Raw genomic sequence first — 19,971 nt, 5'->3', positions numbered from 1 at the left:
TTCACTTTCATTTCTCAGAAACTTCAGAGTACTCATAGGTTCAACAAGTTAAGGACTTCTTCTCTAGTCTTAGAGCACTAAAATAAATTTGTTAGCCTATAAAGTGGCATAGGACTTGATTAAAAACTGGCTTAGATTTACTCCTTGATCATTGTCTAAGAACTTCAGCAAAACAATCTCTGGCGCAAACAGAACCCTACAGTCTCTAGCAGAAGTAACATAAGTAAGGTCCATGCATAGTTATCTTGTGTTGGAGTGTTACTGGCCATGATCAGGTAGTGTGCAATTAAATAGACACTTCAGATTTGATAAGATGGCCAAGTGTTTCCCCTTCATAAGCTTTGTATATGTGCATTTGCTAAATTAACAGCTGTTAGTTCTTGTAAGGTGTGATAGTAACATGTGGTTGGATTTTCCCATTGGATGTCTACTGAAGTTATGAGATATTTAATATTGATTTTAATATGCACAAAGTCTGTCTGAAATATAGAAGTAGGCGTATTCTTGGGTCCTTTAATGGGTGTTCCTTGCGGATATGGAGCAGACATTAGTATTTGTTAGTATTATAGTATTGTTCAGATCATTTGAAAATAAGTAGTCCAAACTGAAGTTTTAATATGTTTAAAACTGGAAAACAAACGTTCCCCAAGACGAAAAGATTAAGATATGGGCTGAATATTTCCCTTTCGTTTAAGAGAGGCAGAAAATTCTGTTGCTCTAGTGACTTTTTAGATTAGTACATTTCCTCTAATGGCTTCTTGCCTTTGGAACTCTCTTCCCCTGGAGGCTCACAGTCTCGGCTTTACAGTCGTTTAGGTGCAAGGCTTAAGCATATCTTTTTTACACAGTATTTAAATTATAGATGTTATTTTTCCAGCTGATTTATGGTGTTGGTCCATTTTGTGGATACTTTTATGCTGTTTTTGTATTCTTGAGTTTGTTTTAATTGCTTGTTTTGACGTATTATTTTAATCAGGGCCTTTTTTTTAGCAGAAATGGACAGTTCTGGCTGGCTTGGCTTCAGGGGGTGTGGCCTAATATGCAGATTTGTCCCTGCTGAGCTTCTTCTCCAAAAAAAGCCCTGTATGAAACAATGGTGACATCAAGGGGTGTGGCCTAATATAAAAATGAGTTCCTGCTGGGTTTTTTCTACCAAAAAAGCCTTGATTTTAATAATATACTGCCCCAAGCAGGAGTATGAAGGGGCAGCACAGAAATTTTCTAAATAAATAAATGAATTACTTCTATGTGCTGGGTCATTTTTAAATGTTATCTTTCCCACTTTTGGACTTTAATTCTTTCTAATGCATGTTTTGTTCCATGGTCTGCTGCTTTGATTTGGAATCTAAAAGTATATGTCACTGATACACATTTGCACATAGGTGACACGATACCTTTTGCCTTGTATAATACCGGATATTTTTGTAAAACAAATGTACATTTGATGTGAGCATGAATTTCCATCCCTCCTGTGTTACATGAGAATAAAAATTGTTGATTGTTGATTAATGCATACAAGCCATTTAAAAATTGTTTATAGCAATATTCTGGTGGAAAACATTACCTTTTCCTACCACCTGCAGCAATTATATACCATACTTTCTATCTGTATAAAGTTCAGCTTTTCATATATTTTTTTCTCTCTCTTTTTTCTTTTTCATTCCCTAACATCTACCTGGGAGAGCAGCATTAGCTGAAATATTTTCTTCCATGTTGCAAAAGTCCAGTCAAGTTGGTTGGAATGAAACCTTGGTTTCCAGACCGTCAGCTTGAAATACAGCATTGAAGAGGTATTGTTTGTCTCTCTTTCTTTTCAAAACCAAAAGTGAAAGCCCTCAAGGAAGAAGCATCCTAGTTGCCAAACCACCTGTTGATTGAAAACAGAAGAGCATTTGGCAATTCAATCTTTACCATGTTCATTTGGCGATAGCTGAATAGCAGAAGCTGGCATGCTTTCAGAGTCTCTTAGCACTGTAAACGTCATGTCCACAGGAAAATTTCATATATTTGCACTTGAAGAGAATTTGGTATAGACTGAGGTTAAATCAGAAGTGAAAAAGAATGAACTGGTCATGTTTGTATGCTTCACACAATCACTTTTATGACACTGGCCATGGCATTTTTGGGTTTCTGCAAGATGTATTGAGATGTGGCCGATTTGGAGGTAGTACAAAAATATTGATGCACTGGCTTGAAGTTGTGGAATTGCTGGATCTTTACAGGACAATGTTAATAAAAGTACAGATTCCTGTCCCGATAAGACTTTACTGTGTATTTCAGCAGAAGAGGAAACAGTTGGGTGGGGGCAGGAGAGAAGGATAACAGAAGCATAATTGATGAAGAATATACATACTGGTAAATATAATTATGCATATTTAGGTCATCAGAAAGGACTGATTTAGAATGCAGCAGATTGGGACGTAAAAGCATTGGTATGATTTTGTTCTTGTATCTCTTTGCTAACTGGTATAATTAGTTCGTTGTTTTGTCATAGTCCGTTCTATGACTGAGGTGTGTTGAAGAACAGAGGCTTAGTGGTGGAGCTGGTTGGTGGCCTGAAATAAAGGGATAAATCCGCTTTGCTACATTAAACATCTGCGTTGGCCAATGGCATTTCAAGACATTTCTTTTTTTGCATTCAATTTGTAATTCATATAAGGCTATGTGTTGCTTTCGGTTTTGAAATTTCAATATTACTGTGTCCTTGAGAGCAACCAGTATAATTTCCTTCGAGTTGATAAGGCCAGGAAATTTCTCTGTGTGATGATGTTGGCCCCATGGGAAGAGAGGAAGTATTTTGACTGATCTTGTTGATGCTGTTCTGTCTAGAACCTTGGTGTTTGTTGCAGCTTTGAAAAGTTTTTGATTTGTTTTTCCCCTGTCTCTGGCCTAATTAATTTTATGAGCCTTCCCTATGGACATAATTTATATGACAAATGAATTATAGTAGCAGTCACTGATGTGGTATGAAACTCCTTGTTTATGGTAAATTTAATGTGCTCCTGAATTCTTTTTCTTCTGTGAACTCTGATCTACCAGCGATCATCTGTTTTATTTCTCTTCCCACACTTTCTTCCCTCTGCCAGTAATTGTGATTTTGTAACTGTTTTATTGTAAGAATAAAAATGTAAAATTAGAAATTATTATTCATTACCTCTGCAGTTCTGGTTGCTTTTCTATATCTGAATGAGTTTTAAATACTGTTATGAATAACAGAATTCTCCTGTCACATCAAATCCTGTGTCTTCAGTCTTCAGTTTAATGCTGTTTAGGTTGGTATGATGGATGCTGGTATGCAGATAGTCTATGTGCATAAGTGTATAAGCTGAATTGAAGAGGGAGAGGGAGATGGCCACTTTCATTCCCAAAGCCACCCACTCTCCCACCAGTCCCTGAAGCCATTGTACAGGATGATTGTTCATTACTGTACTAGGTGCCTCTAGCTAGGAAGTGCCAGCTGCAGTATATGGTTGCTACCTGCTTCTTATTTAAAAGAACATATTATTTTTAATTTCAGAAGTACTCATGGAGAAGAAATACTGTAACTGCAAAAAGTAGCCTTAGTCTAACATATAACAAGGATAGTATATTCTAATAAAATATTATTGCTATGACACATATAATGTGGGTTTTTTGAGAGCTCATAATGGGCAGTTTTGGAACCCTCTTCCGGACTAGGGAGACATCCCTCAACTTAAATGCCTTCTTTTTTGAAAGAAGAGGCACTTCAGTTCGAGGAAACTTCACTTAACTCGATGGTACTTTGCAGGACAATTTTTTGTTTTGTTTTTTAAATGGAGAGTTTGAACTAGCAGCCTTACTACAGGTCTCTTTGGAATGTTGGAAGTTGCAACATCTACATTCAAGCCAAGAGCATCTTCACCTGCCATGGATCTGGCTTCATAGAGATGAATTTGAGATCCCCCACAATCTCTTTATTTGTGGTGGGTGCTTCCTGATTCCAGCATGAAGGCTCTGCAGCATCTGTTCCCAGAGCTGTCTCCACTGAGTCAGGAAACACAGAAGACGAGGGACCAGTGTGCATTGCTGATACTAGGCCTCAGCATATGAAGTTGGTGCCAGGGCACTGAAACTAGTTGTCCATAATAGCAAAATGAGGAAATGATCCTCAAGCATTTGCTCAGAAGGGCCTAAATTTCTTCCAGGCTCTGTTTGAATATCCTTGCACTCTGCCTCTCCAACATCTCCAGCACTTCTGTATCACCTGCCTTCCTCCATACTCACTGCTGTGTGATAATTTTTGTACTTGATGCTGTCTTTGCCATTTTAAACATCCAAGCAGGAAACCAGCATAGCCTGAAGTTTTTGCCAGCTAAACAGTTGCCCTCAACTGAGCATATATTTTGCCAATTATTATTTAAATATCATTTTAAATATAGTTTTAAAACAATTAACTTTTTAAAGTTTATGTGGTAATTTCATCTGTCATGAGCACCAGCACTTTTCTGTTGTTTAATTGTTTTGTTTTGTTCTACAGATTCTTAGGCTTGATCTTCAGTATCCATTATTGCAGCCATCTTCTAATGCTGTTCTACTGATTGAGATTTATAAATGAGATTTATTTTATAAAATAAGATCAATGTGCCAAAATCAGGGAGAAGAGTTCAATATGTTGCAAAGTCAATAGTTTTAAACTGGACTGAGCATGGTATAGCTACATGTGTCTGAGTTTATAGGACCAGTATTCTACACCTGGCTGTAATTTTAGTTGTACAGGGGTAAGAAAACTTCTCAGCCTTATAAATTTTGCCTTTTGGAAAATCTTTCTCAGTTCCCATTGCATCTGTTTGTCATTTCATTCAACAGAACCATTGATTCAAATCAAAGGAACTCTTTCTATTTATCAAGGCATGCTGGTAAATTTAGTATTATTCAAACAAAGCTATCATAAAGGCTCTCCCTCCTTTCATATAAAATCCTAATGTAACTTTGCAGGGTTTCCTCTCAGCTGACATTTCATGCTGATGGTACTTATATGTGCCATAACCACAGGTATTCCTACCCCCATTTCCTATCCAGCTTCAGGAACTTAGACATCCAAGGGTAAAATTTGCATCCTGAACATGTTTTTGTTAAGCATATATTTCGTTTTTCTGTTTGGAAAAGTGTTGAAAATATGTGCTGTGCATGGTACAGAAAGACCTAGTTGAGTGTCTAACAGCAAGATATAAAGGAGTTCCATTTTTCAGAAAGATACTCCAAGTAGCTATCTCTTTGCTTTCCTTGATTAGTGTTCTTTGTGTCTTGAAACATTATCTGTCTTACCGATTAGTCTAGCTATGGCTTTTTCTTTATAATTCTGAGGTTGGGGGAACAAGTTAGTGTAGTGTATGCTGTCTAACCTCTATTTGAGGGTCAGAACCCATGCCAGATGTAGGCCCCTTTTTGGCCCCAAATGCCAAAAAGTACCCTTGGATATATTGGTGTGTCAGCACTAAAAGGGGGAAACACATGCCTGAATTAAGCCAAGCTCCAAAATACTGTCAACATCTCACTGATCTGGACTTGGTTGCTGGCTGTGCAAGTCTGGGAAACAGTGACAGGCAAAAGCCCTTCCTGTTACCTTCCCCCATACCACTGGCCCTTACACTGCTGGCAGTTCCTTGAGTGCTTGGGTGGAGATCGGGTCTTGGGTGCCAAGCAAAATGGGGAGTCGGTGTGTATTCTGGGGATTGCCCACTTCTGGCCTATGTGTATAAACTACATACAGGGCTTGAATTCAGCAGGAGCTCACAGGAATGCAGCTCTTGAACCTTTAGCCAGGGTCTGCATGCACTGGGGGGTTAAGAACATAAGAGAAGCCATGTTAGATCAGGCCAGTGGCCCATCCAGTCCAACAATCTGTGTCACACAGTGGAGTATATATACACACACACACACACACACAGTGGAGTATATATACACACACACACACAGTGGAGTATACACACACACACACACATATACACACTATGGCTAATAGCCACTGATGGACCTCTGCTCCATATTTTTATCTAACCCCCTCTTGAAGCTGTCTATGCTTGTAGCTGCCACCACCTCCTGTGGCAGTGAATTCCACATGTTAATCACCCTTTGGGTGAAGAAGTACTTCCTTTTATTCGTTTTAACCTGTCTGCTCACCAATTTCATCGAATGCCCACGAGTTCTTGTATTGTGAGAAAGGGAGAAAAGTACTTCTTTGTCTACTTTCTCCATTCCATGCATTATCTTGTAAACCTCTATCATGTCACCCCGCAGTCGATGTTTCTCCAAGCTAAAGAGCCCCAAGCGTTTCAACCTTTCTTCATAGGGAAAGTGTTCCAGCCCTTTAATCATTCTAGTTGCCCTTTTCTGGACTTTCTCCAATGCTATAATATCCTTTTTAAGGTGCGGCAACCAGAACTGCACACAATACTCCAAATGAGACCGCACCATCGATTTATACAGGAGCATTATGATACTGGCTGATTTGTTTTCAATTCCCTTCCTAATAATTCCCAGCATGGCGTTGGCCTTTTTTATTGCAATCGCACACTGTCTTGACATTTTCAGTGAGTTATCTACCACGACCCCAAGATCTCTCTCTTGGTCAGTCTCTGCCAGTTCACACCCCTGTTATCTCCCTGTTGCACACAGGTTATCTCCCTGTTGCACACAGGTCCAGGGGCATATGCAAATGAGATATGCTACTGAGCTCCTGCATCTTGACCCCTGTGTACATGTATAAGGTACTCTCTGCATGGAAAGTTCCTAATTATTATACATATGAAGGCTTTGTTCTCACCATCTTTTGAACCCAGGCAAATTGCAAGCATGGACATGGACAACACATGTGATCACACTCCTCACACCTGTGCATTCAAACAGTGTCTGAGAAGGGTTCACATGTCGTCTTGTACTAATCAACATTTCTCTGTCTTCCACATAGTTCTCTCTGGTAGCATTTGTTGCCAAAAATTTCTACATCTTTAGAAAATTGAATTTAGGAAGCTGGGTCTTGTACAGAATAAACAAAGTTAAGGAAAGTTTACTTATTTTGCACAGTTTGTGATCATAGGATTTTAGTTGCCTTGAGTGCAAAACTGAATGTCCCACACCCTAGAATACACAGTGCAGTGCATGCTACTGTAAAGATACTTGTGTATTAGAGACACCCAAACCTTTTGGACCTCCAACAATGGACACATAATTAGATGAAGTCATTTTCTGGAACTGCACAGAATATTTTAGCCCCATTCACAAGCCATGAGAATTGCTAAAAGTGTCGTGTTTCAGTCACACAAAAAGCATGCATTACAATACAAAACAGAATTACACCATTCTAACACCTTTGAAGCCAATGGGCTTAGAAAGCTGTAACTATGCATATGGTTCTGCTAACTTCATGTCATTCAGATCAAACTTTATCCACTCACAACTTCACCACAGAGCCGTAGTTCTTTGTTTGATGCTCAAAATCCTTTTCAATAAGTGCTGAAGTGTTTCTGTACTCCATAATACCAGACTGTTTACTCAAAATGCAGATTTGGGGGTATGCAAATACAAACTTTACAACTTGAACATCTTCCTCAGTGCACTGAGCTTCATTTCAGCTCCATATTTGGCTGCTGACTTCACTTCCATTGTACTTTAACTCCAGCATATCCCTGAGTCCTGCACTGCTGTGCCTTCAGATTTTCTCTATAAAAGAAAATATTACCTCTGCACCTCTCAATATACTTTTGTGAAAGGCTTAATTAATGAATGCTTGTCAAGAGCCTCAGGCTCCTTAAATGAATGTCCCTATATAAGGGCATAGAATTATTATTATTATTGCTGTTATTATTAACAGTATGCCTGAACCTAGACAATGGTGTTTGCACATGTAAGTAATTATGATGCACTTCAAGGCATTCTGTTTGTAATGCTTTTCTCTCCATTTCCTACAAATCAAATTACTGAGGGATAGATTTGATTTCCACATCATTTTGAAAATACTTTCTTTTTTGTTTTTTTAATTTCCTTTGTATTAATTTTTTCAAGGTTCAAAATACAAGCAACCATGACTAACTGCTTGAAACCAAACCAAGTCCTTCCCCCAAGCTTAGCAAAATTAAGATCATCATTAAACGATATGCTGTTAACCAGTGTAAATCATATGTAACAAACATGACTGTAATAATACACTTCATGCATATCTGATCCACTAATAACACATGCTTATTCAAGAACTAGCAAGTCCCTAATTTTTCTTAGAAGGATGGTGATACAAGAAAAGATACAAAAGTGATTGAAATAAACAGTCTAAAGGCTCAGGTCTGAGGCATACAGTGAGAACAAACCTTTTACAACATAAGCAATGTGCACACTGTGGTGATACAACCCTAGCATGGCAAGGAAATTGAGGCACAATAGGAGAGTAGTGTAAAATGTAATTCTTACTGCTACCACCAGTGCTTTGCACCTTATAGGAATTTATTTCAGGGCACAATGAAAAGTATTTGTGTTAGTCTACGGAGCATTAAATGGCCTTGGGCCAAGGTTTGTCAAGAAGGGATTCCTGTCACATGAACTATCCCTTTCATCCTTGCTCTAGGTGCCCACACCTTCTGACTTTAGGAGTACAGCAATTTGGACTCAGGGTTCACCTTTATTTTTGGAATGCCCCGTGACGCAGAGTGTTAAAGCTGCAGTACTGCAGTCCTAAGCTCTGCTCACGACCTGAGTTCGATCCCCGGTGGAAGCTGGGTTTTCAGGTAACCGGCTCAAGGTTGACTCAGCCTTCCATCCTTCCAAGGTCGGTAAAATGAGTACCCAGCTTGCTGGGGGGAAAGTGTAGATGACTGGGGAAGGCAATGGCAAACCATCCCATAAAAAGTCTGCTGTGAAAACATTGTGAAAGCAACGTCACCCCAAAGTCGGAAATGACTGGTGTTTCCACAGGGGACCTTTCCATTCCCTGCACTTAGAAACACCAACCATCTTCTATTGATATTTCATTGTTAACTAATAACTAATATTATAGCCAGGGGTGGAAGGAGCTCCTTTGCATATTAGCCCCCCCCCAATGTAGCCAATCCTCTAATACCGGGGTGGCCAACGGTAGCTCTCCAGATGTTTTTTACCTACAACTCCCATCAGCCCCAGCCAGCATGGCCAATGGCTGGGGCTGATGGGAGTTGTAGGCAAAAAACATCTGGAGAACTACCGTTGGCCACCCCTGCTCTAATTGCTTACAAAAACATAGCCTTGTAAGCTCTTGGAGGATTGGCTACATCAGGGGTGTGTAGCCTAATATGCAAAGGAGCTGCTGCTAGAATTCCTCCCCTGATTGTAGCATTGACTAATCAAATGAGAACAAGCCTACAACTTTGACAGTCTGGCCTAAGAGTTAACAATCTGGAAATTATTTGTATTTTTTTTTTCTGAAGTACAGGCTGTTTTAACAGAGTGGCATTACAAGCATCTCATACCTAATATTTACAACCAACTTCTTTAAGAACCTTAAAGGAATACTTTTTATTGTTCCTTGTTTATTGTTTTATTGTGCTACTTGTTTCTTCTTACCTGGTAGCAGAGCACCAACAATTAGGTTCTAGTAGGTTACTCATCTCTTCTATTTTATTATTCTGAACCCATGAAAGGAGAACTAATATACTTATACAGATTTACAGCATTCCCACACAAAGGTTCTGAGGTGGAGTTTGGTAGGATGTTGTGGAAGCCATTTGACATAGGTACATATACATGCATTGTACACAGTAAATAATTATAACACCTTTCAAACAAGCATTATTTTTTTTCTGGTTACATTGGTAGGTAATTCTTTTGTTGTTGTTGTTGTTTGTTTGGTCAATCTGGAAATCCGGAGCTCTATCAAAGTTTGTTCTCAGTTGTTGAACATAAGCAGTTCCAGATGTGAATGGTGATCACAGACAAGACCATAGTCCTTTACATCACTAAGATTCTCTGCTTGTCTGAGAAGTGAAGGGTCTCTTAATGGAGAAATGAAGAGTTAGAAGTTTCCCATTTCTCCACTGCTGCTCTCCCCGCTCCCAAGTGTCAGGCTGACCCTCTGCAAGGAATATCTGCTTCATCCCAGTATCTTTAACAGCCAGATGAAAACCATATCTGTGTTTCTCCGATCCTGGTCTAATATTTTGTTAGCAGATAAGATATAAGAAACTGGTGCACAGTGGGAGTAGGCTGAAGTGTATTCTCAATTTAATGGGACATGTACACTGAGTTTCATTGCAATTCACTGCACAGAGGAGCAGAGTTTCACAGAGTTGTGTTTGCCACAAGTTTATCTAATTTATTAGCAAGTAAAAAAAAATTGTATTGTGTTTCAGTAGGGCTGCTAATCCCAAGTTGGGGACAGGAGATTCCCCAGTTTAGAGACCCTCCCCCTGCTTCCGGGCTATCAGAAAGGGGGGGGATGTCCACTGGCACTCCATTATTCCCTATGGAGATCGATCTCCATAGGGTAAAATGGAGGATCAATCTGTGGGTATCTGGGGCTCTGGAGGGGTTGTATTTTGAAGCAGAGGCACCAAATTTTCAGCATAGCATCTGTTGCTTCTCCTCCATAAGCCCACCAAGTTTCAAAATGATTGGACCATGAGGTCCAATTCTGTGAGTCCCCAAAGGTGCCCCTATCCTCTATTTCCAATGGAAGGAAGGCATTTAAAATGAGTAGTTTCTTTAAAATATGATGGCCAGGACTCCCTTTAGAGTTCAATTGTGCTTGTCACAACCTTGCTCTTGGCTCCACTCCCAAAGTCCCCAGATATTTACTGAGTCAGGCCTGGCAGCCGTATATTTCAATCAAGCTTTGAATTCAGATATTGCTCAAGTACTTCATGCATAGTGTTAATACATTTTCTGAATTTACCAGGGAAGGTTCAGCTTCAGACCATCAGAGTTTGGGAAGACTTTCATATTACTTTTAATATTTTTCATAATATTTTATATAAAAAGTATGTATTAATGTAAAATTATTTGCTTGATGTATATATTTACCCACTGCATGTAGTGGGAAGCCTGTAGCCTCAAAGCTATTCTTACATTAATTAGTACACACACACACATATACATATACGTGTGTGTGTGTTACAACTGCAGGTAATACCAGGATTCACTTTGGCACAAAGAACTATAATCTTTTCGATCAGAAATTCAAGGCAGATTATATATATGTATGTGTATATGTGTGTGTGTATATATATATATATATATATATATGATAATCTGCCTTGAATTTCTTATCAAGTAGATTATAGTTCTTTGTGCCAAAGTGAATCCTGGTACTACCTGCAGTTGTATCACTGGGGAAAAGACTAAAAGCTGGCATGAAAGTTGAACCTATGATGTTCTGGCCTAAAGCCAAGTCTTTTGATCGGAGCTGAACTGACACCTTTGGTTTCTCTTCTTGGATCAAGAGAGTAATTTACTTGTCTTTCATGGTCCCATGTGTTTTGTATTGTTTCCGGATGCCTCCCAGCTTATTCATATCATAGTTGTTTAAATAGTCTCATGTTTTCACCTTCCCATATATTCTTTGTTTGAGTTGTGTTCACTTATTGGGGTAGGGTATTGTTCTTCTAGCACTGCCTTGTATAGTTTGTGAGATTTGTATTTTTACTTCCATGTCAGCAGTAAGTCACTGTATAGGTATTATTTAAAGAACAATATGTTTTCTGGTAAAATAGCTGAAAACTTCTGGAAGCCAAATGACTAATCATGCCTGAAATGATTGTTACAGTTATTTCTACCACATGTTCTGTTGAAATAAGCCATTTGGCCAGCATTGATGTCCTTTGACTTCTGTTTTGTGTACCTGCAGACTTCTAGTTAACCATCAATTATAAAATTAAGTGACATTTGATTAAAGACATAAATACTGAAGAATTCATTGCCTGTCTAGCATCTTCACATTTTTATATTTTCACCTGGATTTGCTCTGCCATTCTCCTTCCTCCTGCCAAAATGCTAAAGGTACAAGCTGATACCAACTCCTCCCAACACCACTTTATGTATTGGAATCTGCATGCTGTTCTTTACAAGAGACAAAAGGAGGCATTAAGATCATGTCCTGAATCATTTGTCTCTATTCCTTTCTTTAAAACATCCATCCTGCTGCAATGTTCTGAAGCACTGAAAACTTGCACATTGATTTATGTTATTATGGCTGGTCCAACTAAAAGGTATTGTATAGCATTTATTTTTGTATTTTGCCATAGCCTAGCATGGCTACCTGCTACCTTTGTTTCATGATACCAAGATTTCATTTGTTTTTGTTTTTTTGTTTTTTTAGAGTTCACTCTCTTGCAAGACTTCCTTACAAGAATGTACAAATTACATTTTAACTCAGTGATAATGGGATAATGGGCACAGTTTTACTTCTGTCGTGTGCATAGTTAAAGTAATTATAGAAACAAGTACTACAAATGTTGCCTTCCAAAGGGCATAGTCAGTTGATAACTGGACTAAACCATCTATTCACTGACAGTACAATCCATGTAGTTACCTTTTTTTTTTTTAGCTGTGAGGTCAAAACCAACATATGGTGACCCCCCAAGGGGTTTTAAGGCAAGAGAGGTGGTTTGCCATTGTTTGCCTCTATCTAGTGACCCTCGTATTCCTTTGTGGTATCCAAATACTCATCCCAGCTGACCCTGCTTGGCTTCCAATATCTGATGAAATCAGGGCAGCTTGGGCTATCCAAGTTAGTAAATATGCACATGCACAATACCCAGAGGGAGACATCACAGTGGGGAAAATATGTTGTACTTTCAGCTGCTGATTACCAAACGGTCAGTTTACCTACCCCGTATATGGTATAACACCTTATCTTCCTCCTCCTTCTTCCCCAGTGTCCCATTTTACACTTTTAATCCAAGCTGATTTCAGACTAAAATCATGTATTGTACATATAAGTTTAAAGAAGTATCCCCTATACACCTACATACATAAACAATATTCCTTTCCATACTGTGAGAGAATACCAGCAAACTTTGAGCTACCAGCTCAGAAGGGAAAATGCTCTCACTTGTTTGTGCAGATATTCCCCACATTGTGAAAATGCACACATAAATGATGTATTGGACACTCGGGGAAAAAGGATGAGTACACCCAGTACAGACATCACACCTTGAAAATTGACATAAAAATTTAAGTCAATATGAATGCAGCACTCCTAAAAGCCTAATAGAGTCGATCACACCACAGCCAGGTACATCTGTTCTCAGCACTAACCGTTATCATTAACATAAAACACTTAAAATCACTAAGCTTCAAGTCTGGGGACAAATTATTCCAAGAAGAATCTGCTAAATAGATTTTAGCAGTGCAGCAAGTGGGGACCTTGGCTACATTAGAGTCATATGATTTTGCATCTCAAAGGCCTGTGAACTGTTTTCAGAGGAACAGTCTGAATGAATAACATTCACACTGTATAGCAATTTCTTTATCACTGTTTAAATGTGGAGGTAAAACCCTTTGAGCTGAATGAATCCAGCTCACAAACAAGAAAGAAACTGTTTTTGGAGGGGAGGGGGATTTGAAAAAAAAATTCATTTCATTAAAAGTTTCCATATGGCAAAACTGAAGATTGGATAAAAGACAAAGATCTTAGTAAGGCTATACTTCAGAACTTCTGAGTTAATACTGAGGCAAAATTATGGTCTTTGTTCTTAGAGCAAAATGGCTGGCAAGGAAACTGGAGAAATAGCTAGCCTCTTTCCATTGCGTATTAGAGGTAGACCTCAGAGACTATATGCTAGCATACCTCTTATGATAAAGGAAATAGTACCAGCAATATGCAGTGCAAAAAAGCATAAAGAGTAATGTCATTACTTGCTTGCTTAATTTTTACTTGTTTTCATTTATGCTGCTTATTTATATGATTGTAATCCTAGGACTCGTGGAAGGGATTTATAGTCAGTGTCTCACCCTGAAGTGTCCAGGTTTCATAATTCTGGGGGAACTGTAGAAATTAAAACAATTGTCTATGTGTGTATTTTAATAAAACAGCAACTATATTTTATCAGTTCACATTTGTTTCATAACTGTGATTTAGAGGAATGCTTATGAGGCTTTGGTTTGAGATCATGAAGGTAGTAAAACTAAAATGACAGAATACCGAGCATCTTAGAGGTTAACAGATTTTTGGTGGCCTGAGCTTTTATGCCGAACAGCCTAATCCAGATGCATTAAAATTAAAATCATTCAAGTTGATAACATGCCATTGATAGCCTCTAATGAGTGATCAACTGATAGAGGGTGAAACTTCCTCCAGATTGGTACTGTTTTACAGCAGCAACATTAAAGCCGCTGCAAGTATGTCTAATTAAATTCAGCTGGATGTTTGTCTGATTAAACATACAGGACGAGGTTTCAGCTGAGAATATGGAGTCATTCTATGACTGAGCAAAAAAGAAACCAAGGAAGAAAAGTATTAATTTATGTTCTAACTCTGCATGGAGGAGAGAGTCAGCATTAAACCTTGCACGCTATTTTCTTTGCACTTGTTAAAATCATTTCTTTGTGAACTAAAAAATAGGACTGACAAGTTGTCATTTTGTTAGTGGAAAGGCTCCTATATCATGGACTGCTGTATGATTGCCAGATCTTTAGGAAGTGGTTTGGAGATGAATTTAGGTGGAAATTTCTGCAGGGAAACCCTTGTCCTTTAGCCTGGCTGTTAGAAGCCACCAGTAGCTGGAAGGTAGACATTTAAACAAATATCTGGAAATTTCTCCTTCCCTATCTCATCTCTTGCAACTGACAGTCCCAGTTTATCAGCATTCTGACAGTCCCCAGCAGATGCTGCAGTATTTCATGAAACTCTTTCCACCACATGGAAAGAACAGTGCATGTCAACAGTCAGGATTAATTAAGAATTGTGAACTGCTTAGATCAAGAATGTCAAACATGCAGCCCATGGGACAGATGCAGCCCATACAGGGCTCAAATCTGCCCCCTGAGCAACTTAATTTCTCCTGCTTCTTCTTCAAGGGCTGCTGCTTGCCTTTCCATCAGCTCCTTCAGTGGTTCTTTGTTTCCTGCCTCTTGTCCCCCCACCCCCCCTCCTACACACACACAGGCACACTGAGAGCTCCTGCTTCCTGCTTTGCGCTGGAGAGATACAAGGACAATCTTCTGTTTGTCTGTCTGTCTGACTCTCTCTCTCTCTCACACACACACACATATACACAAAGAGTTTCTGCTTCCTTCTCCAGGGCTGCTCCTCCTCTTTGGGAGGAGGTGTCCAACAACATTTTATTCCGTGTATAAACTTCATTATTAATTGCAATTCTGCAGTCTCACTTTCTAATCTCCTTTTGAAATTCCTTTGAACAAAGCAGGAGTCAAGTGGCACCTTTAAGACCAACCAATTTTTATTTAGAACGTAAGCTTTCATGTTTCCTTTGCAAGAGCACTGCTTCTCTTAGGTCAGCAATTGAATGTTGTAATTTCTAATGTCAGATTTATGTCCATTTAGTCTTTGCATCCTTCTGGGTTGAATCCTCCTGGACAGAATTGAGACCTAGGTTTCCTGTCTTGTTACCAACGCTGATGACACCACACTTACAAACACACATTTAGGAAGGTGCACTATCTCCCACCATGGAGAAAATGTGATGCAGATAGCTCCAATTGCTTAATCTTGCTGTTTCAGGCTACTATTGTAAAAACTCAGAAATCAGGCTAGTCAGCAACTGTAGGTACTTTATTGAGTCATCAGAGCAACACAGAACTGAGCTTTCCCCAATCTGTCCTTTCATGGTGTGTGTATCAGAGAGAGAGAGAGAGAGAGAAATTGATTGTCCATTAGCAGATTGTGGCAGGATAAGCCAATCTTATACTTGATACCATTGCAGCAAGCTACAGTTTTCCTACTCCAGGATTTCTGATGGTAAGGATAAGAGAAATAAACTTTTTGCAAGGGAAAAAAAAACAGCTGATAAAGTTGCCAAGAACAGATATTTTGTAATCTGTGCTAAATCTCTGCTGGAAAAACATGAACAGCAATGAAGCTGAGAAGACACTAAAAGAAATTCAGGGCAAAGTGCCAGACGCCCAGACGGAAGCAGAATGTGGACCAAAAAGATTGCGACAATCGGGTAATTATGGTTTATGAATTTCAGCTTTAATCTGTAGTTCAGTGAATCCTGATTAAATATCTGTTAAACACAATTAAAGTTTGTTTTTGTATTTCACCGTCTTGATCAGAATAATTAGAGACTGCGTGTTTCATGTCAAAAGTAGCAAGAGGAATTTAGTGAATGAACATCGTTTTTAAAAGCCATTTGTAGCACCAGCTGTTGGCATTATTTTATATTTTAGTGTTATCAGCATAAAGATGGGCCTTCTCAGTTCTGCATGCTTTCCAGCAAGACATGGATGGTTCTTGCGGATCTGTGAGCCTGTGTTGAAATATAGGGGGAAAGTGGGAACTGTGAGAATCATGGTGGCAAAGTGTGAGATAAGTCTCTAGTCCTCAGAAGTTACAACTGGATATGCAAATAATTGTGCAAAGAAAGATGCTTTAAGTGGATTGTATAGCTCAGCATTTATGTTTAGTCAGAGATTCATTGGGAAAATTTAAAAAACAGTTGCATATGGAATGTAGAGATGGCTTTTTTGGACCAATAAGAATCTGTCTTCTACCTTCTTGTCATCCCTCATAGGCGATCTTTGCATCCATCACAATTACACCACTGATCCTACTGCTGTTTAAAGAAAGATTGCACTCCAAACAGAAATTTCTGACTGATACATCTTGAATACCTTTTTCTTGAAAACAGCCAGTTTGATACATTTGTGCAGAGATATAAAATTGCCTGCCTCCACAGTCTAGAGTAGCTAACTTCTTTTTCACTTGATCTTGAATGGCACTGCTATGCCGTTGATGCCACAAATTTTCTGGTAGTTATTTACACCTGTCCTTAAATGTGTCCATCAAAAGTCTGTGAGATACTCCGACACCCCAGAGCAGCGGCAAATGATGCCTGTTCAGCAGAAGAGAACTACAATGTTAAGAACCATTTTGTACTACTATAATTAATTTTTAAAACCCCTTCATTTTGAATTCTAAGTGAAGTTAGCAGTTATGTAGAATTTTGGAATCATGACTGAAACTGGCAAATTGAGTGCACATACTCATGAGCAATATGTATTTATTTATTTATTTAGATTTTTGACCGCCCTTCCCAACAGCCAGGCTCAGGGCAATTAACAAGATAGTTTATATGTACATAAAACCAAAATAAATAGAACAATAAAAGCATTACAGTACTCAAGAAGATCTGAATCCTGGTGGTGGTGCTATCTTGCAATGGGGGAGTGAAAGTGGAAGTGGGACTATCGAGATGAAACTGTAGCTGCCTTCAGCCAGATTCCTAGCTTTTTTTTTTTTAGCAGGAACTCCTTTGCATATTAGGCTACACACCCTTGATGTAGCTAATCCTCCAAGAACTTACCAGGCTCTTATTACAGGGCTTACTGTAAGGGCCTTAAATGTTAATTCCAGCATTCTGCACCAGCTGGAGTTTCCGAGTCAGCCTCAAGGGCAGACCCATGTAGAGCAAGTAGCAATAATCCAGTCTGGAGGTGACCATTGCATGGATTACAGTGGCTAGGTCAGGGCAAGACAGGTACAGGGCCAGCTGCCTAACTTGGCTGATTGCCCGTCAACAGATGAAACTGGGTGTCATCAGCATATTGATAGCAACTCAGCCCAAAGTTCTATACCAGCTGGACAAGGGGGTGTATATAGATGTTAAATAACAATGGGAAGAGGATGGCTCCATGAGGCACACCACTGAACTGAAAAATGAATCACCTTTTTTCCTTTGTGGTTTGTTTAGTTCATTTTTGTGGTTCATTTTCCCAGACAGCCTAGCATTGATTTAATCAATTCCTAGGCAATGCTGGGGGTGGACTTCTGGGAGCCCTAGAAACACCCATAGCAGTTGTCCATAGCTTGATTGGCAGCTCTGGAAGCCAATTATTGAGCCACCATTCTGCTCCTCATTCTGGGAGCCAATTATTGAGCCACCTCACTCTGCTGCTTCCACTTTGCAGCACAAAGAGAGAAGAGTTAGGTGTTGTGAGAGCTAATGTTGAGCTTTCCCGGGGGCACCTGCTTTGGGGGACTATAACCCAGATATTTCAAATCTAGTTTTTGCCAAACTTGGAGAGCAGGTGGAAGAGAGCCAGCTGAGGTTTTACATCTCCCAAAGAAAACAAACCAAATGAACCTTGAACTAGTTAAAGCAACCATAAAAGTAAAGGTAATCCCCTGTGCAAGCGCCAGTTGTTCTGACTCTGGGGTGACATTGCTTTCACAACGTTTTCATGACAGACTTTTTTACGGGGTGGTTTGCTATTACCTTCCCCAGCCATTTACAATATATCCCCAGCAAGCTGGGTACTCATTTTACCGACCTCAGAAGGATAGAAAGCTGAATCAACCATGAGCCAGCTACCTGAACCCAGCTTCTGCTGGGATTGAATTCAGGTCGTGAGCAGAGCTTGGACTGCAGTATTGCAGCTTTACCACTCTGCACCACGGGGCTCCATATGAATCATGAAATGAAATGAACCACTGGTTCAAGCAATCAAACAAACCATGAAGCAACACTTTCTCGTTCTATGCCCATCCCTGCTATATATCTTTGGAGGTATTATGGGAAGGTAAAGTGTTGTGAATGGGCCTCACACCCGTATGTCCTTTCCCCACTAAATGTGGATCCCCTGCTTTATACATTATTAAAGTAGCCTTGCATTTAAAGAGATAAATTTACTGCTGTCTTAGATCCGAACCTTAGATTACCTGTTTACATCCACCACTCAGTATACTCTACTTAACCTACATGGAGTCATCTTATTGAGCTGTAGTTTAAGCATCTTGAGAAACCCAGTCAATGGCATGATTAGTAATAGTGTGCAAAGCCCCCTTTGTAAAGTAGCTTAACCAACAGCACCCATCTTTTTCTTAATACCCAGAGGATTTCTGGGTTTGTTAACAGGGAGTTCTGATGGGTCCCCATAGGACTGACTGACACTCAGCAAGAACTGAGTGTACACTGTAGAACATCTCCCTCCTAAAGTCAGATGAAGGTGAATTGCTCTTTGAAGGCACCAAAGTAGATAATGAAGCCTTCTACCCCGTCCACTCTTACTGTAGAATAATCCCTAGAAAGGCAGAAAAAGATGAAGTGGGATGAGTAGTTGGCAAGTGGCCACAAATGTCTAGCCTTTTGTGAGAGCCATAATCATTCTAATTTAAAATTAAACCAAGGTCAGTAGAGAAAGTGTTGAGTATGACTTTAAAATCAAAGCTTTATTTAAAGGTGATATCAAAGGCATATAAAATATGGTTGCCTTTTTTTAAATGACAAGGCCTGATGATACAGTGCCCCAAACAAAGCAGAAGGAAGACAGTCTCGACTTTGATCCTATCATTTCAGTCTTTTAAAGTGAGAAATTATATCTAGAATCAGTCTATGAAGACACATAAGAGAAGCCATGTTGGTGGATCAGGCCAATGGCCCATCCAGTCCAACAATCTGTCACACAGTGGCCAAAATATGGCCAAAATATATATATATATACACACACACACACACATATATATACACACACACACACACACACACACACACACACACACACACATATATATATATATATATATATATATATATATATATATATATATATATATATATACACACACACACACACACATTGTGGCTAATACCCACTGATGGACCTCTGCTCCAAATTTTTATCTAACCCCCTCTTGAAGCTGTCTATGCTTGTAGCTGCCACCACCTCCTGTGGCAGTGAATTCCACATGTTAATCACCCTTTGGGTGAAGAAGTACTTCCTTTTATCTGTTTTAACCTGACTGCTCAGCAATTTCATCGAATCCCCATGAGTTCTTGTATTGTGAGAAAGGGAGAAAAGTACTTCTTTCTC

At 39.3% G+C, this 19,971-nt stretch overlaps 1 protein-coding gene across 1 annotated transcript in view; it reads left to right on the top strand.

Moving 5' to 3' along the window:
• ZBTB20 (zinc finger and BTB domain containing 20) overlaps positions 1-19,971 on the top strand; it is an 802,266-nt gene that overhangs the window by 495,985 nt on the left and 286,310 nt on the right. Inside the window, exon 6 of the mRNA XM_060234651.1 lies at positions 1,688-1,790. The gene's annotated coding sequence lies outside the window, so the exon portion shown is untranslated. The remainder of the gene's footprint in view (positions 1-1,687; positions 1,791-19,971) is intronic.

Source organism: Heteronotia binoei, chromosome 3 (assembly GCF_032191835.1).
Source record: "Heteronotia binoei isolate CCM8104 ecotype False Entrance Well chromosome 3, APGP_CSIRO_Hbin_v1, whole genome shotgun sequence".
In the NCBI taxonomy this organism is placed as follows: Eukaryota; Metazoa; Chordata; class Lepidosauria; order Squamata; family Gekkonidae; genus Heteronotia; species Heteronotia binoei.
Note: the sequence above shows the minus strand (reverse complement) of the source record. Positions and strands in the feature narration are given on the sequence as shown.